The sequence below is a fragment of the Chrysemys picta genome, chromosome 1 (assembly GCF_011386835.1).
Source record: "Chrysemys picta bellii isolate R12L10 chromosome 1, ASM1138683v2, whole genome shotgun sequence".
Classification (NCBI taxonomy): Eukaryota; Metazoa; Chordata; order Testudines; family Emydidae; genus Chrysemys; species Chrysemys picta.
In genome coordinates, this window is record NC_088791.1 from 252,557,572 (window position 1) to 252,574,040 (window position 16,469).

Here is a 16,469-nt window from a genome sequence, read left to right on the forward strand (position 1 = left end):
ATTATAAATCTAAACACCATATGCTAATAATATTTTGAACAACTGATCGACTGACTTGAAAATAATTTGGGCATCTCCAGCATCTAAAATGATACTACACTGATTTATCATTTATTAAAATTCCAGTATTTATATTTACACCACATAATTTATAAATATACTTGGAAGGATTAAATTTTTATCGATAGAAACATTGATTTCCACCATAGACACACAAATGGATGAAAAAATATTTATTGATAACAATTGAAATTTGCAGATAAGCAAAGTTAGAAAAATGCTGCTTGAAAACTTCTTAGAGTTTGATTTAAGGCTATTTATTTTGTATGCTTTAACATAGGATGTTGACAATTTGTATTTTAATGGTTATCAAACTTTAACTTTTTGAATCTCAGTGTTTACTGTCATTAAATAATTATTGCCTGACCCCCTACATTTTAACCCCCATAGTTTCCTGCAACTGTGAACATTTCAATCAATAAAAATTGAAAAAAGCTTAAAAATGAACATTGATCTTATCCATCAAAATTATAAACAAGTAAAAATTGAATTCTGCCAAGACTATTTATAGAAGCTTTCTGTGGTGCTATTAATCTGATGTGGTGTTTTCTGTAGGTTAAGGATTGTTCAGAGTTCATATTGCTACATCTCTAATGTGGGATTCGTTGGTACAATCAATAGATTTACAACAGGCTTTTTGCTCACAAAGGAGTTTATATCCCAGACCCTTAAATTCGAGCTAGAGAGTTGTTAACATATGAGGATTCCCAAAATGTATAATAAGGAGTTAAATGCTTGAATCAGCCAGCAAGCTAGCAAAGTATGAAATGAGGACTCAGTACCCCAAAGCAGTGCATATAATGGCAGTTCCATAAACAATACATGAGTAAGGATGAACAATAATCACATTTAGAGCACCTTAAATGTAGTTCTTGATTCACTCTGTTAGAAATAGGAGAAAAATAGCAAAGTCTATACAGCACAAAGTACTGCATTTGCTTTCAAAAGGACATTCATGTGCTTTCTGCCATTGATTATCTTTAAGTGGTATTTTAAGATGTTGAGCTCAGAGTACAACACGTGGACTATCCATTTGCACCATTTTCTTAGCAAAGAAATGGCTCAGGAAACATCGCTTAACTTTTTGGGTTAGGCACTCTCTGGGTGTTTCCTCTAATTAGTTTTGTCCAACTTGTAGACTTTTCTCCTTTTGTAACTATCTAGGAAATGCCTATCTTGCAGATACATACAGAAATGCGGATAAGACACTGTGACCCTAAGAGCATGTCAATGCCAGCTGGCACACTGTTGCCCAAAAGATGTAATGTAAGGTATCATAACTCACAGATCACTAATATTAATGTGTAGTGTATGTACGGGTAACATATGCAAAACTACAAACATGAGCTGAACTTATGTTCTTAAAATGTGTAGCAGACAGAACTCAAAGCTTCCTGATTACGAGGCTGGTCGTACATCATCCCCAGAACTGCACTAATCTACATTCGATAGCTGGAAAATGGCCCCGGGAGGCCATAGCCATTGATTACTGAAGTACAGAGCTCTCTGGCCATGGCCACTTTTCTTCCTTCCATGTCTCCTATGCTGGGGTGGTACAGGAGCCTATATCACCTCCTTCTATATCACCTCTGTGCCAAATGGGGACTTGGGGACTTGCCCATGGCTTAAGAATTTTCATCTGGGAGATCCAGTGGCTTTTTGGTCCCTTTGTGCTACCAGATCATGCTGAAAAGTTGGTTCATCATGGCAAGGGCCTCTGATAGTTCTTTAAGACATTGCATGCCACTAAGATAAAGTAGGCTGCACGTCTGCAAGACAAACTATTTTACATTCTTTATCATGAATTGTGATGCCCTGACTCTCTGGAGAATCTGATAGTTATTGCAAGATGTTCAATAGATAGAGCAAACAGACAAGGTGATAAAAGGCAACCGGGCCTTGTGTATTCTTTAACAAAAAAGGCTGAGCAAAATCGATTCAAATAAAAGAATGCATCTGGAGAATGGGAAACGGTATGACTGGAAAAAATAAACTGATGTCTGAAATTATTTTTTTCTAATGCTGTGAAAAGATAATCCCAAAGAACCCTAGTGGATATCTTCCACTACTACTAGAAGACCACACTTAATAATTTCCTTAATTAATGTGATTAAAATTTGTGGATCTCCCTGGAATAAAATTAGATTGATCAGTTAGTTTGAAATAGAAGTGTTAAGGCTGGAGATAGTTGGTTTGCCAGTATTTCATTGTCTCAGTTAATTAATTACTTTTGTCAGTCTGATCTGCAGTCTTCCAGATTTTTAGCTCATTTATTTATTTCAAGAGAATGGCGATCCTTGTTTCCAAACAACACCTGGGCAATTTTTCCTGTTATAGAAAGTGACAGAAAATATGAATTATTTGAGACACTAGAATCACTTGACAAATTCCAGTGGGTGGATACTTCTTTTTTTTTTTTTGAAGAACTAAAAAATTTGTCCATGTAATTTTTTGTAAATATTTTTTCCTTTATTTGTTTCTGTTGCAATTGTGGGTAATGGTTTGTTCATTACTTGGATAGTATATTTTTGAAAGCATAGAGCTAGCTTAAAAAAACATAGTCATGAGACAGGTTTCAGTGGTAGCAATGTTAGTCTGTATCAGCAAAAAAAAAAAAAAAACAAGGAGTCCTTGTGGCACCTTAGAGACTAACAAATTTATTTGGGCATAAGCTTTCATGGGCTAAAACCCACTTCATCAGATGTATGACAAAAAATACAGGAGCAGGTATAAATAGATGAAAGGATGGGGGTACTTTACCAAGTGTTAGCTCAGTCTAACAAGATAAATAAATTAACAGCAGGATACCGAGGGAGGAAAAATAACTTTTGAAGTGGTAAGAGAGTGGCCCATTATAGACAGTTGACAAGGTGTGAGTAACAGTAAAGAGAAATTAGTATTGGGGAAATTAAGTTCAGGTTTTGTAATGACCCAACCACTCCCAGTCTTTATTCAGGCCTCATTTGATGGTATCTAGTTTGCAAATTAATTCCAGTTCTGCAGCTTCACGTTGGAGTCTGGTTTTGAAGTTTTTTGTTGTTCAAAAATTGCCACTTTGAGGTCTGTTATTGAGTGACCAGAGAGATTGAAGTGTTCTCCTACTGGTTTTTGAAAGTTATGATTCCTGATGTCAGATTTGTGTCCATTTGTTCTTTTGCGTACAGACTGTCTGGTTTGGCCAATGTACATCAGGGGGTCGTTCATCTGCACATCTACCAATGTGATATATGCCATCATGTGCCAGCAATGCCCCTCTGCCGTGTAAATTATAATATCATATTGGTAGATGTGCAGATGAACGAGCCCCTGATGGTTTAGCTGATGTGGTTAGGTCCTATGATGGTGTCCCTTGATATGTGGACAGAGTTGATTTGTAGCAGGGTTTGGTTCCTGGGTTGGTGTTCTTGTTGCTGGTGAGTATTTGCTTCAGGTTGGGGGGGCTGTCTATAAGCGAGGACTGGCCTGTCTCCCAAGGTCTTTGAGAGTGAGGGATCGTCCTTCAGGGTAGGTTGTAGATCCTTGATGATGTGCTGGAGAGGTTTTAGTTGAGGGCTGTAGGTGATAGCTAGTGGAGTTCTGTTACTTTCTTTGTTGGGCCTGTCTTGTAATAGGTGACTTCTCGGTACCTTCTGGCTCTGTCAATCTTTTTCTTCACTTCATCAGGTGGGTATTGCAGTTTTAAAAATGCTTGATAGAGATTCTGTAGGTGTTTGTCTCTGTCTGAGGGATCAGAGCAAATGCGGTTGTATCTTAGAGCTTGGCTGTAGACAATGGATCATGTGATGTGCTCTGGATGAAAGCTGGAGGCATGTAGGTAAGTTTGATGTCTGAAATTATTTTTTTCTAACGCTGTGAAAAGATAATTCCAAAGAACCCTAGTGGATATCTTCCACTACTACTAGAAGACCACACTTAATAATTTCCTTAATTAATGTGATTAAAATTTGTGGGTCTCCCTGGAATAAAATTAGATTAGTTAGTTTGAAATAGAAGTGCTAAGGCTGGAGAAACCAGTCAATAGGTTTCCGGTATAGGGTGGTTTTTATGTGACCATCGCTTATTAGTGGACCTTTTGCGTGGACTGGTCCAGTCTGAGGTTGATGGTAGGGTGGAAATCGTTGAAATCTTGGAGGAATTCCTCAAGGGCCTCCTTCCCGTGGGTCCAGATGATGAAGATGTCATCAATGCAGGGCAAGTAGAGTAGGGGCATAAGGGAACGAGAGCTGAGGAAATGTTGTTCTAAGTCAGCCATAAAAATGTTGGCATATTGAGGGGCCATGCAGGTAACCATAGCAGTCCCGCTGACTTGAAGGTATAAATTGTCCCCAAATCTGAAATAGTTGTGGGTGAGGACAAAGTCACAAATTTCAGCCACCAGGTTTACCATAACAGTGTCGGGGATGCTATTCCTGATAGCTTGTAGTCCATCTTTGTGTGGAATATTGGTGTAGAGGGCTTCTACATCCATAATGGCTAAGATGGTGTTTTCTGGAAGATCATCAAAGGATTGTAGTTTCCTCAGGAAATCAGTGGTGCCTCAAAGATAGCTGGGAGTGCCGGTACTGTAGGGCCTGAGGAGAGAGTCTACATAGCCAGATAATCCTGCTGTCGGGGTGCCAATGCCTGAGATGATGGGGCGTCCAGGATTCCCAGGTTTATGGATTTTGCCCTATGTGATAGCTTTGTTAAACTGCAAATGAATTTTTTCAGCACAAGCTTTTGTTTCCTGGAAAGCACCAGTGATCACTTAGGCCTGGTGTACATCTAAAAATTAGACCTATCTTGCTAATTCATTCAGGACTGTGAAAAATTCTGCACCTTGTTGACCTAACCCCCACTGGAGATGCAGCTAGGTAGCATGAAGAATTTTTTCTTCATCCTAGCTACTGCATCTCAGAGAGGTGGATTACCTATATTGATGGGAAAATCTGTCCCATCGATGTAAGAAGCATCTACACTACAGTGACACAGTTGCAATGCCACAGTTGTGCCACTGTAGTCACTGTAGTGTAAAACGTACCATTATTGTTTACTTAGGTTGCAAGCTCTTTGAGCAGAGATTGTCTTTTTGTTTTCACCTTGGGACCTCAGTCCATGACTGAAGTTCCTACACACATGTACAATAAGAATAAATAAGTAATAAAAATAATAATTGTTGAACAGATTTTACTGTCTTTCCCAACATCAGTCTCTGCTGAAAAGGCTCTTTGATTTGCATCATATATGTAGTTTTCCTCTATTTAATGTATGTCTTAAATGCCTGTCACAAAACCTGTACAGTGACTGTCTCCTATTAATTGATAAACTGAAGTAACACTTTAATTCTTTCAAAGAATATAAAGGGGAATGTCAAGTCAACTGTGATCTTAGACATCCCATGTTTCCAGCCAGATTTATACTGCTGTGTTACCTGAGAGGAGTCCTGTGCCTATCTCAGGACCTAAATATTTTAAGGCTGTTTCAGCTTTAGTGGAAATCAAATCTATTCTAGAGGAGGAAGCATTAACTTTGGACTGGAAAAATAATGTCCTTACATTTATGCATAGAATGCCATCTCTGAACTAGTCCTTAAAACCATCCACCGTCAAATCTTCACACACAAGACCCACTATTGTGATGCCTATGGGGCTGAAAACTGATAAAGACTAGGCAAGTGGCAAGTAGGGATTAGTGATTTTATGAATACTTTATTTTTATCTTTAAAAAATGAACAATTTGACACCAGCTAATTGTTGTACCTAGCCAGTCTATGTAACTATGTGTTATCTTCAACCTCCTTCCCCCTTCCTTCTGGTTGCTTCATACACCTACTTGTGTGTTGTTTTTTTAATTAAGTGCCAATCTGGCAAATACACATAAGATTAACTTTATGCACAAGTAGTCTTGTTAGGAATCTCCCTGCCAGTCCTTCTCCTCTCTCAAAGAGGTTTCAAAGAAGCAACCCCAATATATCTTGTTCCTGCTTCCCAGTGGCACCTTCTAGAGCAGTGTTTCTCAAACTGGGGTCACCGCTTGTGTAGGGAAAGCCCGTGGCCAGCCGGGCCGGTTTGTTTACCTGTCCCATCCGCAGGTCCGGAAAAATAATATATTTGATCTTTTTTTCTAATTGTTTTTTTTTTTAGCTATAGCTGCCCAAGAACAGTACACATTTTAAAAGTGCTCATTAGGGTCACAAACATAGGAACAGCCATACTGGGTCAGACCAAAGCTCCATCTTGCCCAGTATCCTGTCTTGCCCAGAACCAGGGCCGACTCCAGGCACCAGCTTGTCAAGCAGGTGCTTGGGGCGGCTGCTCCGGAGAGGGGCGGCACGTCCAGGTATTCGGCGGCAATTCGGCGGACGGTCCCTCACTCTGCCTGGGAGCGAAGGACCTCCCGCCGAATTGCAGCCGCAGATTGTGATCGCGGCTTTTGTTTGTTTGTTTGTTTTTTGTTTTGTTTTGGCTGCTTGGGGCGGCCAAAACCCTGGAGCCAGCCCTGCCTAGAACAAAGCCAAATCCTGAAAAAGGGATTCGCTCTTGAAACTCCTACTGGCTTCAACAGGAATTGCAGGTTTTCAGTATCTCAGGGTCTGACCCACTGATCAAATGTTCTGGCAACCCTACCGGCCTCTGAAATCCAGAATATTTTCTTAAACATAATCTAAATATTTATAACTAAGCACTTCCCACCAGCCAGACATTTCCCCTATCCATTTACTGATCATTTGTTAACAAAATATTTCAGCTTTACTGGTTTTCCCTTCACTTTAGAGGTCAAACAATTTTAATGAAAACAGGCCCAGTCATGTTTACATGGTATGTGATCAAGTGAAGTGGTGCACACTAAGAACAGACAGCATCCCTCTGATGTGACAGGGTATTTTAGGTTTGTTTTGGTTTTTTCTGCTGATGTGTGACTAATGCAAAATGGGGGGTTTCCACACATGAAGTATCTATCAAAGTTCTATTGAAATTAGTAGAAAGATTGCCATTAATTTCAGTGGATGATGGATGGGGATCAGACCCAGGAGTGGCTTCAATGCAGAATAGTCACCCTCCAGGGTCTGGTTTCATTAGTTTCAGGGCAATTTTCCACAGGTGCATTAGTGAAAAACTGCTCTCATGCAGCTCAATGTTGAGTTTTCAAATTAGGTGCAATGTTATAATGTAAACTCTGAAAATTCCTTGGGGCCCTAATTCTGTGAAGACTTGTGCATATGCTTTAGATTATGTATGTGAGAAGTTCCAATGATTTCAAAGAGACTCATAAGAACATAGGAACGGCCATACTGGGTCAGACCAAAGCTCCATCTTGCCCAGTATCCTGTCTTCCGACAGTGGCCAATGCCAGGTGTCCCAGAGGGAATGAACAGAACAGGTAATCATCAAGTGATCCATCTCCTGTCACCCATTCCCAGCTTCTGGCAAACAGAGGCTAGGGACACCATCCCTGTCCATTCTGGCTAATAGCCCTTGATGGATCTAACCTCCATGAATTTATCTAGTTCTTTTTTGAACCTTGTTATATTCTTGGCCTTCACAATATCGTTTGGTAAGGAGTTCCACAGGTTGCTTGTGCATTGTGTGAAAAAATACTTCTTTTTGTTTGTTATAAACCTGCTGCCTATTAATTTCATTTGGTGCCCCTAGTTCTTGAGTTATGAAAAGAAGTAAATAACACTTCCTTATTTACTTTCTCCACACCAGTCATAATTTTATAGACCTCTATTATATCCCCCTTTAGTCGTTTCTTTTCCAAGATGAAAAGTCCCAGTCTTATTAATCTTTCCTCATATGGCAGCCATTCCAAACCCCTAATAATTTTTGTTGCCCTTTTCTGAATTTTTTCAATTCCAATATATCTTTTTTGAGATGGGGTGACCACATCTGCACGCAGTATTCAAGATATGATTGTATCATGGATTTATAGAGGCAATATGATATTTTCTTTCTGATTATCTATCCCTTTCTTAATGATTCCCAACATTCTATTTGCTTTTTTTTGAGTGCTGCTGCACATTGAGTGGATGTTTTCAGAGAACTATCCACAATGACCCCAAGATCTCTTTCTTGAGTGGTAACAGGTAATTTAGACTCCATCATTTTATTTGTATAAAATTAATGTGTGTAAGCGTTAATTCATTTAAGAACACCTTACTAGCTGCCCAAAAAGTCACAATCCCACAATTAAGGAAGAAGGCAGTGTTGGATTTTTTTATACAACAAATGGAAGCAGAGGGAAGTTGATAGTAATGAATATAAATCAGAAGTTAGGAATTGTGTAAAAGTGATAAGGGAATCAAAGCGACACCGGGATAAATCTATGGCAGCAAAATTAAGGACAATAAGACGGTGTTTTAAGATGGTGTTTTAAATATATATAAAACACCGTCTTATTGTCCTTAATTTTGCTGGCCATAGATTTATCCTGGTGTCGCTTTGCTTCCCTTATCACTTTTACACTGATGATGGTATTGGTCTAGATGGAAATGGTAGAACTGTTAATAATAATGCAGAAAAGGCAGAAGTGTTCAATAAATATATCTGGTCTGAATGGGGAAAAAACAAATATAATCTCATCATATGGTGATGATAAAACTCTTTCCATTCCACGACTATCTCTGTAGCATGTTAAACAGAAGCTACTGAAATCAGATATTTTTAAATCATCAGGCCCAGATAACTTACATTTGAGAATTTTAAAAGAGCTAGCTGAGGAGCTTGTGGAACTATTAATGCCGATTTTTAATAAGTCTTAGACCACTTGCGCTGTTCTAGAAGACAGGAAAAAGGCTAATGCTGTGCAAATTTTTAAAAACAGTAAATGGGATGGCCTGGATACTTAGAAGTTTGTCAGCCAAATATTGATCCCAGGCACGATAATGAAGTAGCTGGTATGGGACTCAAATAATAAAGAATAAAAGGATGGTAATGTAATTAATGCAAATTGACATGGTTTATGGAAAATAGCTCCTTTTAAACTACCTTGATATATTTTTTTATGTCAAAGATAAATAATTCTGATGTAACGTACTTAGACTTCTGTAGGATGTTTGACTTGGTACCACAAGATATTTTGATTAAAAAACTAGAACAATATAAAATTAACATGGCACACATTAAATGGATTAAAAACTGGCTAACTGAGAGGTCTCAAAATATAGTTGTAAATGGGGAATTGTCATTGAGTGGGTATGTTTCCATTGAGGTCCTGAAGGGATCAGTTCTTGGCTCTACACTATTTAACATTTTTATCAATGACCTGGAAGAAAACATATAATAATCATTGATAACATTTGCTGATTGGAGGTGGCAAATAATGAAGAGAACAGGTCACTGATATAGAGCAATTTGGATCACTTAGTAAACTGGACACAGGCAAACAGTATGCATTTTAGTATAGCTATATGTAAATGTATACTTCTAGGAACAAAGAATGTAGGCCATATTTACATGATTGGAGATTTTATCCTGAAAAGCAGTGACTCTGAAAAAGATTTGGAAGTCATGGTGGATAATCAGCTGAAAGTTAGCTCCCAATGTGACGCTGCAGCAAAAAGAGTTAATGTGATCCTGGGATGCATAAGTAGGAAAATCTTGAGTAGGAGTAGAGAGGTTATTTTACTTCTGTATTGGCACTGGCGTGGCTGCTGCTGGAATACTGTGTCCAGTTCTGGTGCCCACAATTCAAGGAGGATGTTGATAAATTGCAGAAGGTTCAGAGAAGAGCCGTGAAAATGAATAAACGATTAGAAAACATGCCTTATAGCAGTGTTTCCCAAACTTGGGATGCCGCTTGTGTAGGTAAAGTCCCTGGTGGGCCAGGCCGGTTTGTTTACCTGCCGCGTCTGCAGGTTCGGCCGATTGCGGCTCCCACTGGCCACGGTTCGCTGCTCCAGGCCAATGGGAGCTGCTGGAAGCGGCGCGGGCCGAGGAACATACTGGCCGCCGCTTCCAGCAGCCCCCATTGGCCTGGAGCAGTAAACCGCAGCCAGTGGGAGCCGCGATCAGCCGGACCTGCAGACGCGGCAGGTAAACAAAGTGACCTGGCCCGCCAGGGGCTTTCTCTACACAAGCAGCGTCCCAAGTTTGGGAAACCTGCCTTATAGTGATAGACTCCAAGAGCTGAATCTATTTAGCTTAACAAAAGGAGAATAAAGGATGACTTGATTACTGTCTAGAAGTATCTACTTGGGGAACAAATAGTTAATAATGGGTTCTTCCATCTTGCACAGAAAGGTATAACAATGGCTAGAAGTTGAAGCTAGAGAAATTCAGACTGGAAATGAGGTATACATTTTTGACAGTGAGGGTAGTTAACCACAGAGCAATTTACCAAGCATTGTGGTGGATTCTCCATCACAGACAATGTTTAAATCAAGATTGGATGTTTTTCTGATAGATATGCTCTAGGATTTATTTCAGGGAAGTTTTAAGTCAGACTAGATAATCACAATGGTCCCTTCTGGCCTTGGACTCTATGAATCTAAGTATGTGCATAAGTTTAGGAAAATACTGACCATCTTCGCCACATGTGTGCACTGACAATACTAATGATAATGCTTGTCTGAGGATACCATGCTAGATTCAGCAGTAAAAATTTCCCATGAGAAAAAACATCTTTCTTTCCATAGGAAACGGACAGTACAGTCTGCTTCATCCTCAGGTCCACTGTCATATGGCAGTTGCACATCTGCTCTGTTTCTTTGTAGAGAAAAAACAGATATTTTTCTAATGAGAACTGACCATAGAAGAAAATCCACTGTTTGTGAGTGTATGGGAAGCAAGTGGCTACAGATCACAATAAAATACTTTGTATTGGAAGTACAGGTTTATTTGAGAAACTGTCTGGGCTGTCATTAATGCAATTTATAACTGTTGACATACAGAGACTAAGCATTTGAGCTAATTCAAACAATTTAAAGTCACTTTTCCTGTCTTATATAAACAAACCTATGGTGTAGTGCCGTCAGAGGCCGCCCGCTGTTCTTGTGTACTACAGCAAATTTTTGTTATCCAGTGTGCATGGCTTTGCATTGCCTTTGGAAACAGGTTTTTACAGATGTAGCCATTTACAAAACTAGCAATGAGCTGAAAAAGCTTCAGGAATCAAAAAAGGAAACAAAGCTGCCATCTCCACAGATAGAGAGTAGAGCTGAGTGAACAGTGTGGGTAAGCATCAACATAAGCATGAACCAGCAGCCCACATTCAAGTCTGCTGAAACAAACCTCAGACCTTGGCAGATAAGGATTAACTCACTTCCTTGTTTGTGTGGCCATGTTGTAAATTGTACAAGTACAAGGAGGAGATTGCCTGTTAGCCATCCAAGAAGAGTGCTGAGCTTCTGAGGCCACATCCAAAGGCCAGTGAATGCATGGGGGGCCACAGTGGAAGCTACATTTGGTAATGAGTTGATACAGTATATTTCCTTTCCTGAACATCAGGGGTGAGAACACGATAAAGGACAGGTGAGATTAGATTAGCTATGTCTGGTAACCCATAGTCAAAATCATATGTCAAGATCCACTTTACAGGCAGGGAAGGATTAGAATTGATTCCCATTAGCCTGCATTCAGGCAGATATGTGCTAGCAATCATAAGATATCCGTGTGGACTTCTCCAGCAGTAGAATTTGTTCCTAAGATTCCTGATTTAAGACTGCAGCATATTCATTAAGTATGGTACAGAAATCTATAGCAGTGCTTTCAGCTTAGCAGCACAGAGAGAGCAAAAAGCAATGAGCCATTACAATATCTAATTCACATAATATTGAGAGTAGCTGCCTAGGAAGAGTGAACATGAGTTGATGGTAAGTTATATGAGCTCATCCTTGTCAAGGCACCCATTAAAGGGCCAAGCCTGGGACACAATTGGATTAGTGAGATCTTTTGTATAACATCAGAGCTAATAAAATAATGAGGCAAATGCACTACATAATCAAAAATAAATTGAATTCTGTCAATTTTCTGCTCACTCTCTATTTGCTCCATATGTACTCTCTTCTAGTAATAGTAGAGATCATATTGTCTTTCTAAGTATCCTTGAGGCTGGAATTTGCAAAGCAATTTCAATATAGCTGGGACTTTAGATCCTGAAGCTTTAAAGAAGGGTGACCTTACGAAAATAGGGTTATAAAATGTTTAATTAACTACAATTAAATTCAAGTTTAAGGGAAACCCATCTATGAAATGGTCATATTGAAAAAACTGAATAAAGTGAATCTTCATTGTTTTAAAAGGACAAAGCCCACAAAGGTAGATATAAAAAGTAGAGCTGGATAAGACTTATTCTATCATTAAATCCAGTCTTCTTCCAGTGAAGGATTTTTCCCTGAAATATAACTTCTTGGGTGAAATCCTGAACCTACTGAAGTCAATATGATTTAACCCCTACTGCTTCATCCACTTTAAGAGGCCAGGATTATGGAGCTTGCACCATTCCATTCAAAGGCTGTTCTAATAAATCTCACTGTTCTAATAAATCTCACTTCCTGAAAACACCATCCTGGCCACCATGGATGTAGAAGAACTTTACACCAATATTCCACATGAGGATGGACTACAAGCTGTCAGGAACAGTATCCCTGATGAGGCCACAGCACGCCTGGTGGCTGAGCTTTGTGACTTTGTCCTCACCCACAACCACTTCAGATTTGGGGACAACTTATACCTTCAAGTCAGTGGGACTGCTATGGGTACCAGCATGGCCCCACAGTATGCCAACATTTTTATGGCTGACTTAGAACAACGCTTCCTCAGCTCTCGTCCCCTAGTGCCCCTCCTCTATTTGCGCTACATTGATGACATCTTCATCATATGGACCCACGGAAAGGAGGCCCTTGAAGAATTTCACCTGGACTTCAACAATTTCCACCCCACCATCAAAGTCAGCCTGGACCAGTCCATACAAGAGATCCACTTCCTGGACACTACAGTGCAAATAATTGATGGTCACATAAACACCACCCTATACCAGAAACCTACTGACCGCTATATGTACCTACATGCCTCCAGCTTCCATCCAAGATACATCACACGATCCATTGTCTACAGCCAAGCCCTAAAATACAACCGAATTTGCTCCAACCCCTCAGACAGAGACAAACACCTACAAGATCTTTATCAAGCATTCGTAAAACTACAATACCCACCTGGGGAAGTGAGGAAACAGATTGACAGAGCAAGATGGGTACCCAGAAATCACCTACTACAGGACAGGCCCAACAAGGACAATAACAGAACACCACTGGCCATCACATACAGCCCCCAGCTAAAACCTCTCCAGCGCATTATCCACGATCTACAACCTATCCTGGAAAATGATCCCTCACTCTCACAGACCTTGCAAGGCAGGCCAGTCCTTGCTTACAGACAACCCCCCAACCTGAAGCAAATACTCACCAGCAACTACACACCACACCACAGAAACACCAACCCAGAAACCAATCCCTGTAGCAAACCTCATTGCCTACTCTGTCCCCATATCTACTCTGGCGACACCCTCAGAGGACCCAACCACAAAAAAATTCAGAAACAGACATCAAAGAGAAACAGCAGAACTAAAATTCATTTGCAAATTTAACACCATTAATCTGGACTTGAATAGGGACTGGGAGTGGCTGGCTCATTACAGAAGCAGTTTTTCCGCTCCTGGAATTGACACCTCCTCATCTATTATCGGGAGTGGACTACATCCACCCTGATTGAATTGGCCCTGTCAACACTGGTTCTCCACTTGCGAAGTAACTCCCTTCTCCCCATGTGTCAATATATAATGCCTGCATCTGTAACTTTCTCTCTATGCATCTGAAGAAGTGAGGTTTTTACCCATGAAAGCTTATGCCCAAATAAATCTGTTAGTCTTTAAGGTGCCACCGGACTCCTCGTTGTTACTGTAGAGACATTTATCCACATATTGGGCCTGATTCACCAATACAATATTTGGGTTTCACACTGGTATAACTTCATTGATTTCTAGCACTCCTAGGTTTGTTTTGTTGTTGGTGGTGGTTTTTGTTTTTTAGTCTATGCAGCACTCACAAAACTCTTGGCATAATGTCCCTTGGGCATAAGTTTATTCCTCCATGTGTAAGTTAGTCTTGTGAGTCCTATGCAGAATGAATATAGAGGGACAGCTCCTTTCTGGTGTAAATCATAGAATCATAGAATATCAGGATTGGAAGGGACCTCAGGAAGTCATCAGGTCCAATCCCCTGCTCAAAGCAGGACCAACACCAAATAAATCATCCCAGCCAGGGCTTTGTCAAGCTAGGCCTTAAAAACCTCTAAGGATGGAGATTCCACCACCTCCCTAGGTAACCCATTCCAGTGCTTCACCACCCTCCTAGTGAAATAGTTTTTCCTAATATCCAACCTAGACCTCTCCCACTGCAACTTGAGCCCATTGCTTCTTGTTCTGTCACCTGCCACCACTGAGAACAGCCTAGCTCCATCCTCTTTGGAACCCCCTTTCAGGTAGTTGAAGGCTCCTATGAAATCTCCCCTCACTCTTCTCTTCTGCAGACTAAATAAACCCAGTTCCCTCAGCCTCTCCTTGTAAGTAATGTGCCCCAGCCCCTTAATCTTTTTTGTTGCCCTCCCCTGGACTCTCTCCAATTTTTCCACATCCCTTCTGTCATGGGGGGGACCAAAACTGGACACAATACTCCAGGTGTGGCCTCACCAGTGCCAAATAGAGGAGAATAATCACTTCCCTCAATCTGCTGGCAATGCTCTTACTAATACAGCCCAATATGCCATTGGCCTTCTTGGCAACAAGGACGCCCTGTTGACTCATATCCACTGTAATCCACTTTTCATCCACTGTAATCCCCAGGTCCTTTTCTGCAGAATTGCTGCTTAGCCAGTCAACAGAGCTCCATTGAAATCAGTGGAGTGCTGATGTCAATAGAGCTATGCCAGCTGAGGATCTGGCCCAGAGTCTTTAACCATCAGGGCAGTTTGATCCCAGACAGAGGACCTCTGGGCACAGGCTCTTACAGTGCATGTCTGACCTTGAAACTAAGGGCCCCTCCCAGAACCCCCAAACTGTCTTTTAAAAGCCTGCTTAACTAACGGGGCCCAGCAGTATGCACTTCCTTAATGAACTGATAACTCATACACTTTCTATTGGGCAGGGCATTTTCCCTTCTGTGCATGGATGCTCAGTAACCTTTTCCTCCCCTTGCTGGGCCTAGTTATGTACACTATATTACTTTCTATTTCCTTTCACTAAAATCTCTCAATTCATAGAATTACCAGTAGGCATCACATTTGCTACCTTGACTTCAATGTGACTGTTATAGTAAATATCATGCAGAGCAGGGTTTGTAGGGACTGAGCCTTTAGATTAAGCTTCTCTGGGCAGGGGTTTTGCCTTTATCTTCATATAAAGCACCATACGTTTAGGTCCATCTTTGGACAACACAATCTCCCTCCTTCTGACTTCTACTCCAGTAGGTTGCCTGCTAGTGGCTGAATAGATTTATATCAGGACATAGACGGGATCAAAGCACATACTCACCTCCAGAGACTGAAGGACAACATGAATCTTTATCTAAGTACTTATCTGACTTAGATAAAGTCAGTGTCCCCAGCTCCAACCCCAGTCTTCACAGAACTCAAGACTGCTGGGGGATACCATCAGATTCCTGTTGGTAAAGACTGCCACCTTTGGAAACAAGAGTATCTGGCAAATCTTCCATTTCCTCCTGCTCTGTGCTGCCATCTTCCATTGCACAAGCCTGACAAGCTTCCCATTTAAATTAACTGAAGTAAATGTATAATAAAAACAACAAATTACACCTCTACCCCGATATAACGCGACCTAATATAACACAAATTTGGATATAACACAGTAAAGCAGTACTCGGGGGGGGGGGGGGGGAGGAGGCTGCGCACTGCGGTGGCTCAAAGCAAGTTCAATATAACGTGTTTTCACCTATAACGCGGTAAGACTTTTTGGCTCCCAAGGACAGCGTTATATTGGGGTAGAGGTGTATTATTAACATAATTTTCTTCTGACTTAACATTTTAATATTTTAGTAGAGTTCGATATAGAGCTATCTCTAGTCGTGTATACAATAGAATACAGTGCCTACCACAGGGACGGGAGAGTTAAAAATACATAAGACAGATAAAAATCCACATGCTCTGAAAATATTATACTTATTATGGAACTTTTCTTAGCTTCAGAATGAGATGCCTATCTGGAGGTATATAAAAATTAAGTTTACCTTAGGTTATCTATCTCAGAGTAAAGAATGTGTTTGATATAGTTTCTCTTTTTCATATTATCTCTTTAATCTTTTGAAACAAAAAGTTTATAAAGTCACTTCAAAGGAATTTTATTGTAAATCTTGGCAACAATACCCATCAGACTATTGCTTTAACAACTCATCAGCAGTGAAAAATTGCCTGTTTTGGGAA